This window comes from Mus musculus, chromosome 10 (genome assembly GCF_000001635.26).
Source record: "Mus musculus strain C57BL/6J chromosome 10, GRCm38.p6 C57BL/6J".
NCBI classification, from domain to species: domain Eukaryota; kingdom Metazoa; phylum Chordata; class Mammalia; order Rodentia; family Muridae; genus Mus; species Mus musculus.
Genome location: NC_000076.6, coordinates 78,301,277 through 78,314,512, shown reverse-complemented (window position 1 = coordinate 78,314,512; position 13,236 = coordinate 78,301,277). Strand labels below are relative to the sequence as shown.

The 13,236-nt window shown below is 49.6% G+C and overlaps 1 protein-coding gene across 7 annotated transcripts in view; it reads left to right on the top strand.

The window, feature by feature from the left end:
• Agpat3 (1-acylglycerol-3-phosphate O-acyltransferase 3) overlaps positions 1 to 13,236 on the top strand; it is an 83,324-nt gene that overhangs the window by 37,985 nt on the left and 32,103 nt on the right. The window contains exon 1 of one of the 7 annotated variants that reach the window (XM_006513723.4): positions 2,492 to 2,552. The exons of the other annotated variants lie outside the window; for them this stretch is intronic. The gene's annotated coding sequence lies outside the window, so the exon portion shown is untranslated. Of the gene's footprint in view, positions 1 to 2,491; positions 2,553 to 13,236 lie in introns of those variants that run through there. 7 annotated transcript variants of the gene reach the window in all.

Below are 13,236 nucleotides of genomic sequence, written 5' to 3'. Positions count from 1 at the left end.
TGGGCCCTTTGCCCTGCTCGTAAGGGGTGGCAGCGTGGGTACTGAGGTGGTTTTGAGGGTGAGTGCAGGCAAGTAAGAGGCAGAACAGGCACAGTACCTTTTCCATGCCCGTCCTTATGTGGCTCTACCAGGGAGGCATGATGAAGAGCATGAGTTATTTGTAGTTATTTTAGTTTCTTACTATGCTTTCTTTTCTTTCTTCCTTTCTCTCTTTCTTTCCTTTTTTTATAGCCCACAGCACCCAGTATTCCCAGGCGGTCTCCCATCCAAGTACTAACCAGGTCTGACCCTTCTTAGCCTCCAAGATCAGGCAAAATCAGGCGAGTTGAGGGTGGTATAGCCTCAGACTTTACTAGGCTTTCTATCCAGCCTTTTTCTGAAAGGTTGAAAACAATGATTTCTCAGCCAGGTATCTTGATACTTACCCATCATCCCAGCATGCAGGAGTCTAGTCATGAGTATGAGGATTAGATACGGAAGGAAGGGAGGGAGGAAGGAAAGAAGGGAGGAAGGAAGGAAGGAAGGAAGGAAGGAAGGAAGGAAGGAAGGAAGGGGGGGAGGAAGGGAGGAAGGGAGGGAAGGAAGAAAGAAGGGACAAGATTTCTTATGTATTGGAGGAAGCACATGCCACACTGTCCTGAGGAGACTTGTACCAAAGCTGCTTCTGCCTCTGCCAGCTCCTCTGTCTTCATGGCCATGTCTCCTTGTGCCAGCAGGAAGAGCAGTGCCTATAGTTCCTAACTGTAGAGGGCAGTGGGCAATGCCTCTCAGGGATGCAGTGAATATATCCCCAGGAACAAGCTGGTGACCAGTAATGTCATTTGCAGATGGTGAGCATTTGGGGTGCTCAGTACAGGGACCCCAAGGTGCAGAGGCAACCCTGTGTGGGGTTGGGGCAGAAGCTGGTCCCTGTGTGGACTCCTCACCCAGAGCCACCAGCAGGGTTTGGAGCTGAGACATACAGTTCAAGGCTAAGTACGTGGGTTTTATGTCCTCAAGTGCCATGTCGAATAGCTCTGGCTTTGTTGCTTTGAGTTAGGAAACTACCCCTGAGACACGGGGACAGAGTGGACAGTCCTCTGGAATGATTGAGAAGGACAGGAACCTGCTCCCAGTTACATAGGTTGTGATGCTCCCATGGCAAGATGCTCCCAGTTACATAGGTTGTAGTGCTCCCATGTCAAGGTGCTCCCTATTACATAGGTTGTGGTGCTCCTATGGCAAGGTGCTCCCAGTTACATAGGTTGTGGTGCTCCCATGGCAAGATGCTCCCTATTACATAGGTTGTGGTGCTCCTATGGCAAGGTGCTCCCAGTTACATAGGTTGTAGTGCTCCCATTGCAAGGCACACAACTTGCAGATGACAGAAATGCAGCTGTAGATTAGTTAGTGTAGGAAGCACAGAGCAAAGCAGGCTGCTTTCTATGGGTTATCATAAATGTCAGAGCTATTTTGTCTGAAAGAACTCCTTCTCCTCAAGGTTTCAAGCCGGTAGCACAATTATGGCGTCAGATGTTCCAGGAGGGGCAAGTTTCTGCCTGTCAGCCATACACAGTGTGCTGTCCCCCTGCTACAGCCAGGGAAAGGAGGGAAGCTGGAGATGGAACTGGGACTTTGCGCATGCCTCTTCCACAGAGCCGCCGTCCAGCCCTTGTCTTTCCTGCTGGATCTCTTCCTTACCACCCTGAGATGGCCTCTACAAGCTCATTGAGCTGTCTGCATCCATCCCTTCTGATGATGATCCTCGGTGTTTGTGTCTGCGTACACAGGCCCTGTGGTTGTGGGCACAGTTGGCCGACCTGTGCTGACACTGGGTGCATCTTCATCCTAGCAAATAGTGCCAGATGCAGGGGCCGGGCAGGTCCGTGCTCTTCGCGCAGAGCCCGCCCTCTACAGATACAGCCGGGGATGTCTTTTCTCTCCTTTGTGCCTGCCTTTAAAAATGTCTTGGGGTGACTACAAGCTGCCCAGACAGCACTTGGGGAGAACGTTTCCAAATATGTGCAGCACCCTGGAGACAGGGCCCCAGACTCCTGGGCTCATGCCATAGCCTGTTTACTCTTTGTTTGGTCTACATAGTAACTTCATTCCCCACGCGCCCCTATGTTGTTGGAAGGGCATTTTACCAGCTGGGTCCCTGAGATCCCCAGCTGCCTTGTTCCTGGATTCTCTGCCTTCACTGTCTGCAGCACTGGGCTGGCTACGGGTAGGACAGTGCTTTGCTTCTGCATATGCTTGCTTAATGTACAGATGGGGAGGGTAGACAGGGGTTGAGGAGCTGGACAGAAGTCACTTCCTACAGGTGTCTGTACAATGAACGGGCCCCTACAGAGCCAGGCTGAGAGTGAGACACAGAACCCTCCACCCTATGGTCACGTGATGGTCCTCCCCTCAGCACTAGCAAGCAGCAACTCTTGCTCCTTCCAAGGCAGAGCTGGAGGGATGGGTGTGGTGAGAACCCTGGAAGTGTGGGCGGGGCTGGTGAGCACTAGGCAGCTTCCTCCCGGAGAGGTTCCCATGCCTCACTGGCCTTCCGACTTGCAGCAAACTGGGTAAGCTGAGGAAATGGTGACCTGGGTTCCTTAACCTAGTAAGCAAAGCAAGCAAAGTAGCGGGCAGTGGCGCCTGGCTGCCTGGACAATGTGTTTCCCCAGCCCTCACACGCCCCAGAGCCATGGGGGTGCTGGGGCCAGCCCTGGGGAGTCCTGTGCTGGAGACTCTTGGGATGGAGAAGAGATGGGAGGCTAGAACCGCCATCTGGGACAGAGGCATGGGGATAGTGCTACCAGTCACAGTGGTTGCCACAGCGCCTTGCAACTCCACCACTTCTCCAGTCCGTCTGGAGGCTTTGGACCATGGCTGCTGCCCCCAGCAGTTCTGCCCTATGTCTGTGAGATGGACTTAGATTCCACCTATGAGAGTGAGGGATGTCTTCTGTGCCTGGCTTGTCTTAGCACAGTGCTCTCCTTTTCTATCCACTCTGATGCAGGTGTTAAGACTTGCTTTATTTGTTTGTTTGTTTATTGACTGATTTTTATGGCTGGGTAATATTCCGTTGTGTGCATGTGCTAATTTTGCTGCCTGTTCATCCACAGGTGGACAGTTAGGAGATCAGATATCTCTAGTTTCTTAACTTCATGCTTTGAACCACAACAGCTGTGCTGCTGTGCAAGGGTCTCCTCTCTCCAGTGCTTGTCCTGATGATGGCTACTGTAGGTTTTATTTGCACTGTGCCACTAACTACTGTTCCCAGTATCTCTTTGCCATTTATATGTTGTCTGTGGCTCCACCTCGACCTGAGCCCTCTGTTGGACACTGGTCTCTGTGTTAGTGACTGAGATGAAAGGCCTAAGCAAAGCAGCTGAAGGAAGCAAGGGTTTCCTCGGGCTCAGGGTTGGAAGGCAGGGCAAACGTGGTGTAGGAGTGTGGGGAGTTGGCTGGTCACAGTGTGTCCCAGGCCAGGAGCAGAGAGAGAGACGCTGGTGCTCAGCTCACTAGTTCCTGTTCCCTTAGTCTGGGACTCTAGCCGTGGGATGAACCCACCCACAGTTAGGATCAGCCTTTCTACCTTCATTAACCTAGTTTGTATAATCCCCAGAGGGCATGCCCAGAGGCTAACCTAATCTTTTTTTAATACTCCTCCTCCCACCTATGTCTGTTTGACTGTCTGTGTATCTGTCTTTCTGTCTCTGTGTGTCTGCCTCTGTCTGTGTGTCTGTGTCTGTCTGTCTCTGTGTGATTGTGTGTGTGTGTGTGTGTGTGTGTGTGTGTGTGAGAGAGAGAGAGAGAGAGAGAGAGAGAGAGAGAGAGACAGAGAGGAGAGAGAAGGGGGAGGAGAGAGAGAGCGAGAAGGTGCTTCGCTGTCCAGGGGGCAGCTTTCTCCTTCCTCCTTGTTTGGGCCAGGGTTCAGGCTGACTGACACACCTGGGAGTCTCCTGTCCCCACTTCCCATCTCCCAGAAGGGACACTGGGATTACAGCCTCAAGCCACCACATGGGCCTCATAAAACAAGCACTTTGCTCACTGATCCACCTCCCAGCTCTAACTTATCTTGTATAGCCTCTCCCTGACAAGCTTAGAGACTTGTCTTTTTGGTGATTCCATATCCTACCAGTCAATATTAACCATCACAGCTGCTGACCAAGCATTTGATTGACAGGGCCCTCGGAGTCTGCAGCCACCTCCTCATGCTGTTGCTGTGTCCTTCACTCTACAGAAGTCTCTCAGTTTGATGCAGTCTTTTTTCTGCCTTTGCTTTTCCCATGTGATCTGTTGAGTCTTGGTCTATTTCCTCCACAGAGAAGGTTTGGGCGCAGGGATGGTGTCCTTTGTCATCTTCAGCCTATGCTGGGTGCTGTTCTTTTAGCATCCTTCCCAGTGTCTTTACAATCCAGCCCTGAATAGAGAGAAGGGCGGGGCCAGGTCCCCATGGTCCCCGGGGTAACAGAGAAGCACAACCTCAGGAGGTGAGCTGGAGGGCCCACATGTGGAGCACCCTACCACAGGCCTGCAGTGGAGGCGGCACCCGCTGGGTGGGTGCTGGCACTGACTGTGGGGAGGGCCGACACCCATGCATGTTTAAACATGTCACTTTGGCTGCACCATGGGGCACACACAGGTCAGGGAGCTGAGAGTAGAAGAGGCCGTGTGCTGGCTCTCCACCAGAATAGATGAACATGCTAGAATACCACAGCCAAGCTTTGGCCACACATAGGAGTTCCCCACTGTGAGGGCCATCCAAAGGCAGGCCAGCCACATAGTAAGGGAGACTGAGACAGAGGACTGGGGGGCAGTGTCCTAGAATCCCTGCAAGTTCCCAGAGCAGCACATACCACCAAAAACAGCTTAGCAAGTCATGGCTGTACAGGCAGCAAAGAGGATACTGTGGACAGGAGATTGGCCTACTCCGTTCATTTATTTGTTTATTTATAACATGTATTTAGTTTTCGTAGCCATGGTGCAAATGTGGAGGTCAGAGGATGGCTCTGACCTTGCGGGTTTGGGGACTTGAACTCCTGTTGTCAGGCTTGGTGGCAAGTGCTGTAACCTGCCCACTGCTGGTCCTGCCCAATTGAAAAAGCTTTAGTCTTGTTGGGTGTGGTGGTGCACACATTTTAATCCCAGCACAGAGGCAGGCAGAGCTCTGTGAGTTGGAGGACAGCCTGGTCCACATGCTTAGTTCCAGGACAGCCAGGTCTATGTTTAAGGGGTTCCATTTCATCAGGTTCCTCAGAACCTGATGTAGAAATATGTTGCAAGAAATGCCTCCAGTGGAATCAGGGGCTTCATCAAAACCTTGTTGAAGTCTTGATATGAGCAGCATCTAACTTCTACCTCAAGGAAAATGGGCTGATCCTCAGCAGTCCGTGGGTTGCCTGGGTGACACCCCCAGTGCCTCCTCCAATGGTCATCTTCAAGCTTCTTTTGGGTTAAATGCTCTGCTCACATACTGTCTGCACTACCACTGTGTCCGCTTTAAGATGAGAGTGTTCCTCCCCCAAACCTAAGGACAGTGAGTGCTCCTTCCTCTATAGGAGGAGCTATCTATAGGTGACTCTCATCTTTTGAGAGTCAAGAGGCCCATTGGCCAGAACAGAAGAGTGCAGCTTCAGCTGGAAAAGTAGAATATGCCCTGGGGGCCACTGTATGGGCTCTCTTCGAGCTTAGTCATGGCTCTTGTTGCAGGCCTGGCCCCTTGTTGCTGACCTTTGCCCTGCTTTGGCCATCCCACAATAATGTGGACGTGGGAGTATCCTTCTGCACCCTGCCACTGGGGAATGGCTGGTTCTGGGAAGCCCTGTTGCACTCTGGGAATCTTATAAACTACTTTGAAGATCAGTTTTAGTAAATGTCTTAGACCAGTCCTGGTTTCCCAAGAGCTGGGCTTCCCTGCTCCATGGGTGATGCCACACTCAGGCAGGAAGCGTGAGGACAATGTTGCACATGCAGCCAGTCTCATCTGCCTTGATCTGGTGCAAGAGCACCCCTCCTGAGGCTGTTCAAACTTGCCAGGCTGGAGAAGGCATGAGGTCCTCCCCATGAGGGCCACCCTTGCTGCTGCCAGATGGGAAAGCCCGGCTCCACCTGCCCACCCCTACCCAGTGGTCAGGCTCCTGACACGACTGAGTGAACCATTCCTTCATGTCAGTGAGCCTGTCTCACCAAGGAGGGGTTCCTCAACACTGCTCTTGGGAAGGAAGTTCCTGAAGCAAGGAGAAGGAATCCTGAATTTTTAAATACTCTTTTTTTTTCTTCAGATATCAACTCCAGTTCTATAAATAAAATCATGAGGGCTGCAAGTAAGGGGAATGTACCCAGTATTAAACTTCCAGGTGGCTGATTGCTCTTATCATCATGTCTTTCCTGTTAACAACAGGGCTCTGGGTCCCCAAAAGAAAAGACACTAGTGAGAGCCTGGCCAAGCTGAGTCCACTATCCTCACATGGGTGGAGCTACTGAGGCTCATCTGTGTGAGGGATGGGCCCTTGTGTGATGGTCTGGCTCCAGGGTTGCTTTGCCTCACTAGCTCAGCATCTTTCAGTGCAGCATTTACACTCCTTCCTTCTGGATTCTGGAACCACAGAGCACGGGGCATTAAGCCTCTGAGGGTTCCATACAATGTGCCCAGGCTGTGGAATGACTCTTCTTACACTGCATCAGACTCAGGAACCCAAAGGACAGTGTCTTAGGCATGGAATTGGGGACTCTGGGACTTGGCCAGCCTCCTGTTTGAACCTAGAGTCTCTGGCCACTAGGTAAGGAACCTATGGTTCTCTTTGGTCCCAGTCCTGGGGCCATCCATGGACAGAGCCCAGTGACCTGCGTCATGTCATTATAGCTCCTAGAAAAGCTGCTTATTGGATTAGTGTATGTCCCACAGCAGATCTGCAGTGGTGCTCAGACAACAGGCTGCCCTGTGACCTGCTTCAGCGTGTCCTCTGTCACTAGGTAGTCTGGGAAGGCACTGCCCAGCATAATTCTCGGGATAGTCTACCTCCCTTTTTCCAGTAGTCTCAGTGCCTGCCTGATGTGGGCAATCAGGCCCAGTCACATCTGCTCTCCTTGAGCCTGCTCCCTAATCTGCCAGAGACCTGTACTCAGAGCCAGGCTCCTCCTCATCCCCTCTCAGACGCTCACCAGACGGAGGATAGCCATGTTGGCCAGCTCTTCAACCTGCCTCTTCTCTGGGGTCTGCGTCGCCCTGCTGGCCGTGGCCTTGGCCTATTACTTCTACTGGTAAGGGAGGCCTGGTACAGGCTGTGTGCGTTTGGGGATTGCAGCATGAGTGATACATGTGTGTGCTGGGGCGGGCTGTAGGCTGGGAGGGTGTGGATATGGGTTGTGTGGGTGCAGGCAATGTTGGGACCCGTGGTGCTGCCACTCTGGGTGCGGGTGGTTCAGAGCATACAGTGTAGGTGTGAGCATTGTGGGTGCGGGAGGTACAGTGGGGCTCTGAGTGGCTACTTCTGCCTCTAACTAAGGATCTGCTCTATCCCTTGGTTCCTACCCTGAGACCATAAGAGCCAAGTAAAGGGGCAGAGGGACAGGGACTAGCTCATCTGATCTCCCAGTTCCTAAATCATGTTGGAGGTTGATCATTGGTGTTCCCTGTGTCCCCTGGGGGCACAGGTGTGGGTCCTTTCAACCTGGGAGGCTTTGTTGACAAAGTTTATTTGTGTTTTCCCCACAATCTCCTGTGTCCCTCACCTCTTGACTCCCCTGCTGGGTGAGCCAGCTTAGATGGGATCTTAGAGACTGGGTAGTGCCCATCACAGAAGCTCAGCCCAGGAACTAGACTCTGCCTTGCTTGAGAACACCGTGACCATATCATGCCACCAGTGAGCCTCCGCTCTCCAGTGTTCCCCAGTAAGGCGGGGACATGATGCTGTGGCTCTGTGGAAGACAGAGGACACTGGCCAGTGGGGCAGCCACCTGAGGGGTCAGTGTCCCCACTTTGGGTGTTCTCAGCACATGATACAGGGAAATCCAATTCAGGGTTTTGTCAGGGGTGTGCTGAGTGAGGGAACAGTATGCCATCATGCCTATCATCGTTGTTACAGGGCTTGAGGTGTTATCTTGGACCTGGCCAGGTAGTGAGAGCCCTGGTTCCCAGCATTATCTCCATTAGCACTGAGTGGCATGAGCAGTTACAGCTCTGGAGGAAGAGTCAGCTGAGGGTGTGGAGGGCATGCTGTCTGTCCTGCCGTACTGGAGCTGGGCCCTTGTCCTGCTGTGGTAGGAGCATGCTGCTTCCTATTCTGCATGACTTCCGACTTCTTTACTTTGGACACGTGTTGCAGCTGACTAAACAGCTGTCTGAGCTGCAAATGGATGGACTGGCTGAAAGGATTCTTTGTGTTGAGCCAAGTGCTCACCATTAAGTCAGAGTCTTCAATCCTGGCACCATCTCTAATGTCTTTTCAGTAAACCTTGCCTCAGATGTCTGTATAAGATCCCCCAAGACATCCCAGTGATAGGAAAGACGGCATGCTGACCCCTGACTACACATCCACCATCTCTTGAAGGTCCTTTTTATGTCCTCATAGCATCTCCAGTCAGCTCTTGAACCAGGAAATCTGTGTGGCTTAGTTTGATGAAAAGAACCAGAGTTAAGAACCCCACCCAGGCACCTCACAGTGCAGTATGTAGGCAGGCCCTGGGTGCAGAGCCTCAGACCTTACTCTGCCCTTATACTTTAAATGTTTCAGCTAATATAATCTGGTCGCTGCATGGACTTGAGCATTGCCCGTTTCAAAGAAAAAATCCCCCTGAGAAGCAACTAAAGTAGAGAAAGGCATTTATCATCTTGCCTGTACAGCGAGGGGCCTGTCAGTTGAATCCTTGGAACCCAGTCTTGGGATGTGATCCCACTTTGAATGTACCAACCCCTCAGAAGCCTTTGTGGGCATCAGAGTAATGCTGCCTCAAGTTTTTCCTAGTTGGACTACTAATGTTTCACTTTATCTGAGTTAAAGCAGTCTACTACTACTACTGTCGTTTCTTTGAGAAAACAAACCAGAGGCAAAGCCTTAACTGAATAGCAGCTGAGCGGAGTGTGGGACTTGGGATTGCTCTGAAATCAGACTCTGTGTGTGTGTGTGTGTGTGTAACTGAAGCTTCACTCACATGCACAGAGAAAGAGCTTTGCTTGGCACACTCACACAGCAGGGGATAGAAACTTGAGCTAGTGATTTGACAAAGCAACTGGCCAGAGCCTTATAGGGAGGTGATTGGTCATCTTCAGAAAGGAGTGGAACACACAGCTTCCTGACCTCACGCTTCAGCAGGGCCCTGTTCTGATCACGTGGTTTGACCACAAGGGTTGACCAGCACATGGCCATTTGTGTTGTGTGTCAGGAGAATGGTGCCATTGTTTGCTGATGGGACCCTGGATAATCTCACAGTTGGCTTAGGGGATTTTCCAGGCTTTGTGTGTTGGAGTTGGGCCATGCTACCTCCTGACAACGAAGACTGCCCAGACACTACCCTCAAAGCCACTGGTGGACCTGACAGGAGCAGTTAGCCTATGCTCTTCAGATGAGAAACAGATTGGTTTATACATTATAATTTAGATAAGAATCAGTCCAGATCTCTGGAGCTAATGTTTTTTAATGTAGTTAGAAGTCTGAGTGTCATGGGGCTTTTTGGATTCTTTAATTTGTTGTATCTTTTTTTTTTTGGTTTTTTGAGACAGGGTTTCTCTGTATAGCCCTGACTGTCCTGGAACTCACTTTGTAGATCAGGCTAGCCTCGAACTCTGAAATCCGCCTGCCTCTGCCTCCTGTGCTGGGATTAAAGGCGTGCACCACCACGCCCGCCTTAATTTGTTGTATCTTAAGTTTGAATATCAGTAGAAATGTAGTAATTCAGTTGGTCAGACCTGATTAACATTCTTTTCTTTTTCCTTATTAGTTTATCTTGGGTTCTGAGATTTGGGATTTCAAGCAGAGGTATCTCAGAACGAAATTCCTTCAGGGAGATCGAAAAGCCAGAATTTTTAAAACCCAAATTATACTGAATGGTGAGAAGATTCTTTTATGAATGATGACAACCCCCAAATCTTGAACATGACATTTTGGTCCCTTGGGAGGTCTGGGTAAGCAGGTGGGAACACACAATTGTGGTGAGGACCCAGGCGCATCCTTCTTGGGTTACCAATACCCGGATCAGTGTTGTTTCTATAGCTTGGGTATATACCAAAAAAAGAGTTAAGTATCTTAGACAATTGAAAAATATTAGAGTGTGTGGTGTGTACCTGCCATGGAATGCATGTGGAGGTCAGAGGGTTCTCTCACCTTGTGTGGGCTTCAAGGATTGAACTCAGTTGTGTGATAAGAACCTTCACCATCTCACCAGTGCCAAAACGTTACAAAGAAAATCTAAATATGAAAGGACGTATGAACTATCAACAGTGAGAGTTAATGGAAGTGTTCAGCACTTGGGACTGACCCTCTGTGGTTGGTGTAGTGGACATGAATTTCCCACAGTATATGATGCCTGTATGATGGGCTCAGAGGCAGCTGGCACAACCTTGAGGTGAGATATGAGTCTAGGCGTTCACTTCCTGGCTTTGCTACAGAGGTATTGTTAGCCACACAGGCATCGTGAGCCACACAGGCCCGGTGAGTCACACAGGCACTGTTAGCTGCACAGGCACGGTGAGCTGAACAGCATGGGCCCCCTTAGCCATACCTACACAGCCCTTCCGTCTGGCTGAAGAGAGTCCTGCTGCTGCGTCGTTTCCCCCAGCTGATTGGATCAGCCTCAGTGGTTTCTGTTTCTCTCCAGTTCCTCTTCTCCCAGGAGCTGACTGTGGGAACTCTGTGACCAACTCAGAATTTTTATTGTCATGCTCCAAAGTCCCTTATGGTGATGTGCCCTGTATTCTTTGGTAGAGATTGTTCATATAATCCTTAATGTTTTACAGAACTCCCAACACTTACTTTGTAAACAGACAACACTTTTCTAGAGAGGTAGACCTTAGAGTCACCGGTATTCCATAGGCTGAGGATAAAGGCATCAGTCCGTTTTGACAGTTAGTGCCGTATTTATTTAACCATCAACCCAGATCATAGGTATAATGAGAGTTTTGTGTAACTGGTCAAGTCTTATAAACAGACTGAAGTATTTCCTCAGTAAGGTAAGTTTCATAACTATGCAATTTAGCAGCAATACCTTGCCCTAGTTAGGGTTTCTATTGCTGTGATGAAACACCATGATCAAAAGCAAATTGGAAAGGAAAGGGCTCATTTGCCTTGGACTTCCACAGTCAGGGCTGGAACTAAGATAGGGAAGGAACCTGGAGGCAGGAGCTGATGCAGAGGTCACGGAGGAATGCTGCTTACTGGCTTGCTTCCCCTGACTTGCTCAGCTTTCTTTCTTTTAGAATCCAGGACTACCAGCCCAGGGATGATACCACCCACCATGGCCTGGGGCCTCTCCATTAATCACTAATTATGAAAATCCTTTATGGTTTGCCTGAAGTTGAATCTTAAGGAGGCATTTTCTCAATTGAAGCCCCCTCCTCTCTGATGACTCTAGCTTATGTCAAGTCAACAAAAACTAGCTACACAGCCTCCAAGTTGTTGAAAATTCTTTCTAAAAAACATTTATTTTGCATGCGGGAGTAAAGTCACTCATGCACCATGCTACACATGTAGAGGTCAGAGACAATTAGGAGTTGGTTCTCGACATACTCATTGTTGATGCAGGGTCTCTTATTGCTGTCACTGCGGTGTATACCAGGCTACCCCCTGCTGTGAGTTTCTGGTTGGTTCTCTTGTCTCTTCTACCCATCTCACAGTGTGAGTCCTGCGATGGCACATGTGTTTTTTATATGAGATTCAGGGCTCAAACTCAGGTGTTTAGGTTTGCATGGCAAGTATCCATTGAGCCATCTCCCAGTCCTAATAACTCCTTGTCCTTGTAGACTTCCCCACTGTCAAGGGGTAGCTATCTAGCAAGAGAAACCCTTGGCCAATGGGAGAACATATAGATATTTGGATAAAATCTAACCACAGAGCTTTAAGTGACTGTATCAGTAAATAAATAAATAAAAATAAAAAATACTTGTTCTATAAGCCAGATTTTCTATAAATGTTACCAAGACCAACATTCAAGGAAGCCCAGGGGCTGAGAGGCACAGTGGGTTAAAGCTTTCCAAAGCCACTGTGAAAGAGGAGCCAAGCCTAAGCTCTGTGTGTGATGAAGCACATTAGTGTCATCTGTCAACTTTAAGTTGCCGCTGGAAGCCAGGCAGTGGTGGCGCACGCCTTCAATCCCAGCATTTGGGAGGCAGAGGCAGGCGGATCTCTGAGTTTGAGGCCAGCCTGGTCTACAGAGCCAATTCAGGACAGCCAGGACTACACAGAGAAACCCTGTCTCAAAAAACCCAAGGTGTGGGGAATAAGGTGGAGGAAGTAACAGGCCAGCAAGTTTTAAATGACTTTTTTTTTTTCTTTTGTTGTTGTTGGTTGTTCTCCTCCTCCTCCTCCTTCTTCTTCTTTTAAGTTGTATCTTATGTTTGTCCAAGAGAAGGGCCTTGAACATACTGTTTTATAAAGGCTAATCGCTGTCAAAAACCATCTTAAAGCTGGGTAGTGATGGCACAAGTCTTTAATCCTAGCACTCAGGAGGCAGAGGCAAATGGATCTCTGTCCATTTAATGGACTCTATCAGTTTAAGGCCAGCCTGGTCTACCAAGCAAGTTCCAAGACAGCCAGAGCTACACAGAGAAACCCTCTCTCTAAAAACAACAACAAAAGCCATTCTAAATACACATGTCATATATGAGGTATGCTAAGAATAATAAGTTTAGCACAATTATAAAAATGTAAAATGAGCTGGGTGTGGTAACACACACATTTAATCCCAGCATTTGGGAGGCAGAGGCAGGCAGATCTCTGTGAGTTTGAGGTCAGCCTGGCCTACATAGTGAGTTCCAGGACTGTCAGAGCTACAGAGTGAGACTGTTATAAAACAAACAAACAGGCTGGGCGTGGTGGCGCATGCCTTTAATCCCAGCACTCGGGAGGCAGAGGCAGGTGGATTTCTGAGTTCGAGGCCAGCCTGGTCTACAGAGTGAGTTCCAGGACAGCCAGGGCTACACAGAGAAACCCTGTCTCGAAAAACCAACCAGCCAACCAACCAAACAAACAAGAAAATAAAAGTAAAGTGAAGCGACTGCAGATTTTGCCAGTTACTTTGAAGAACTTTAGGGATGGTTGGGTTTTGCTC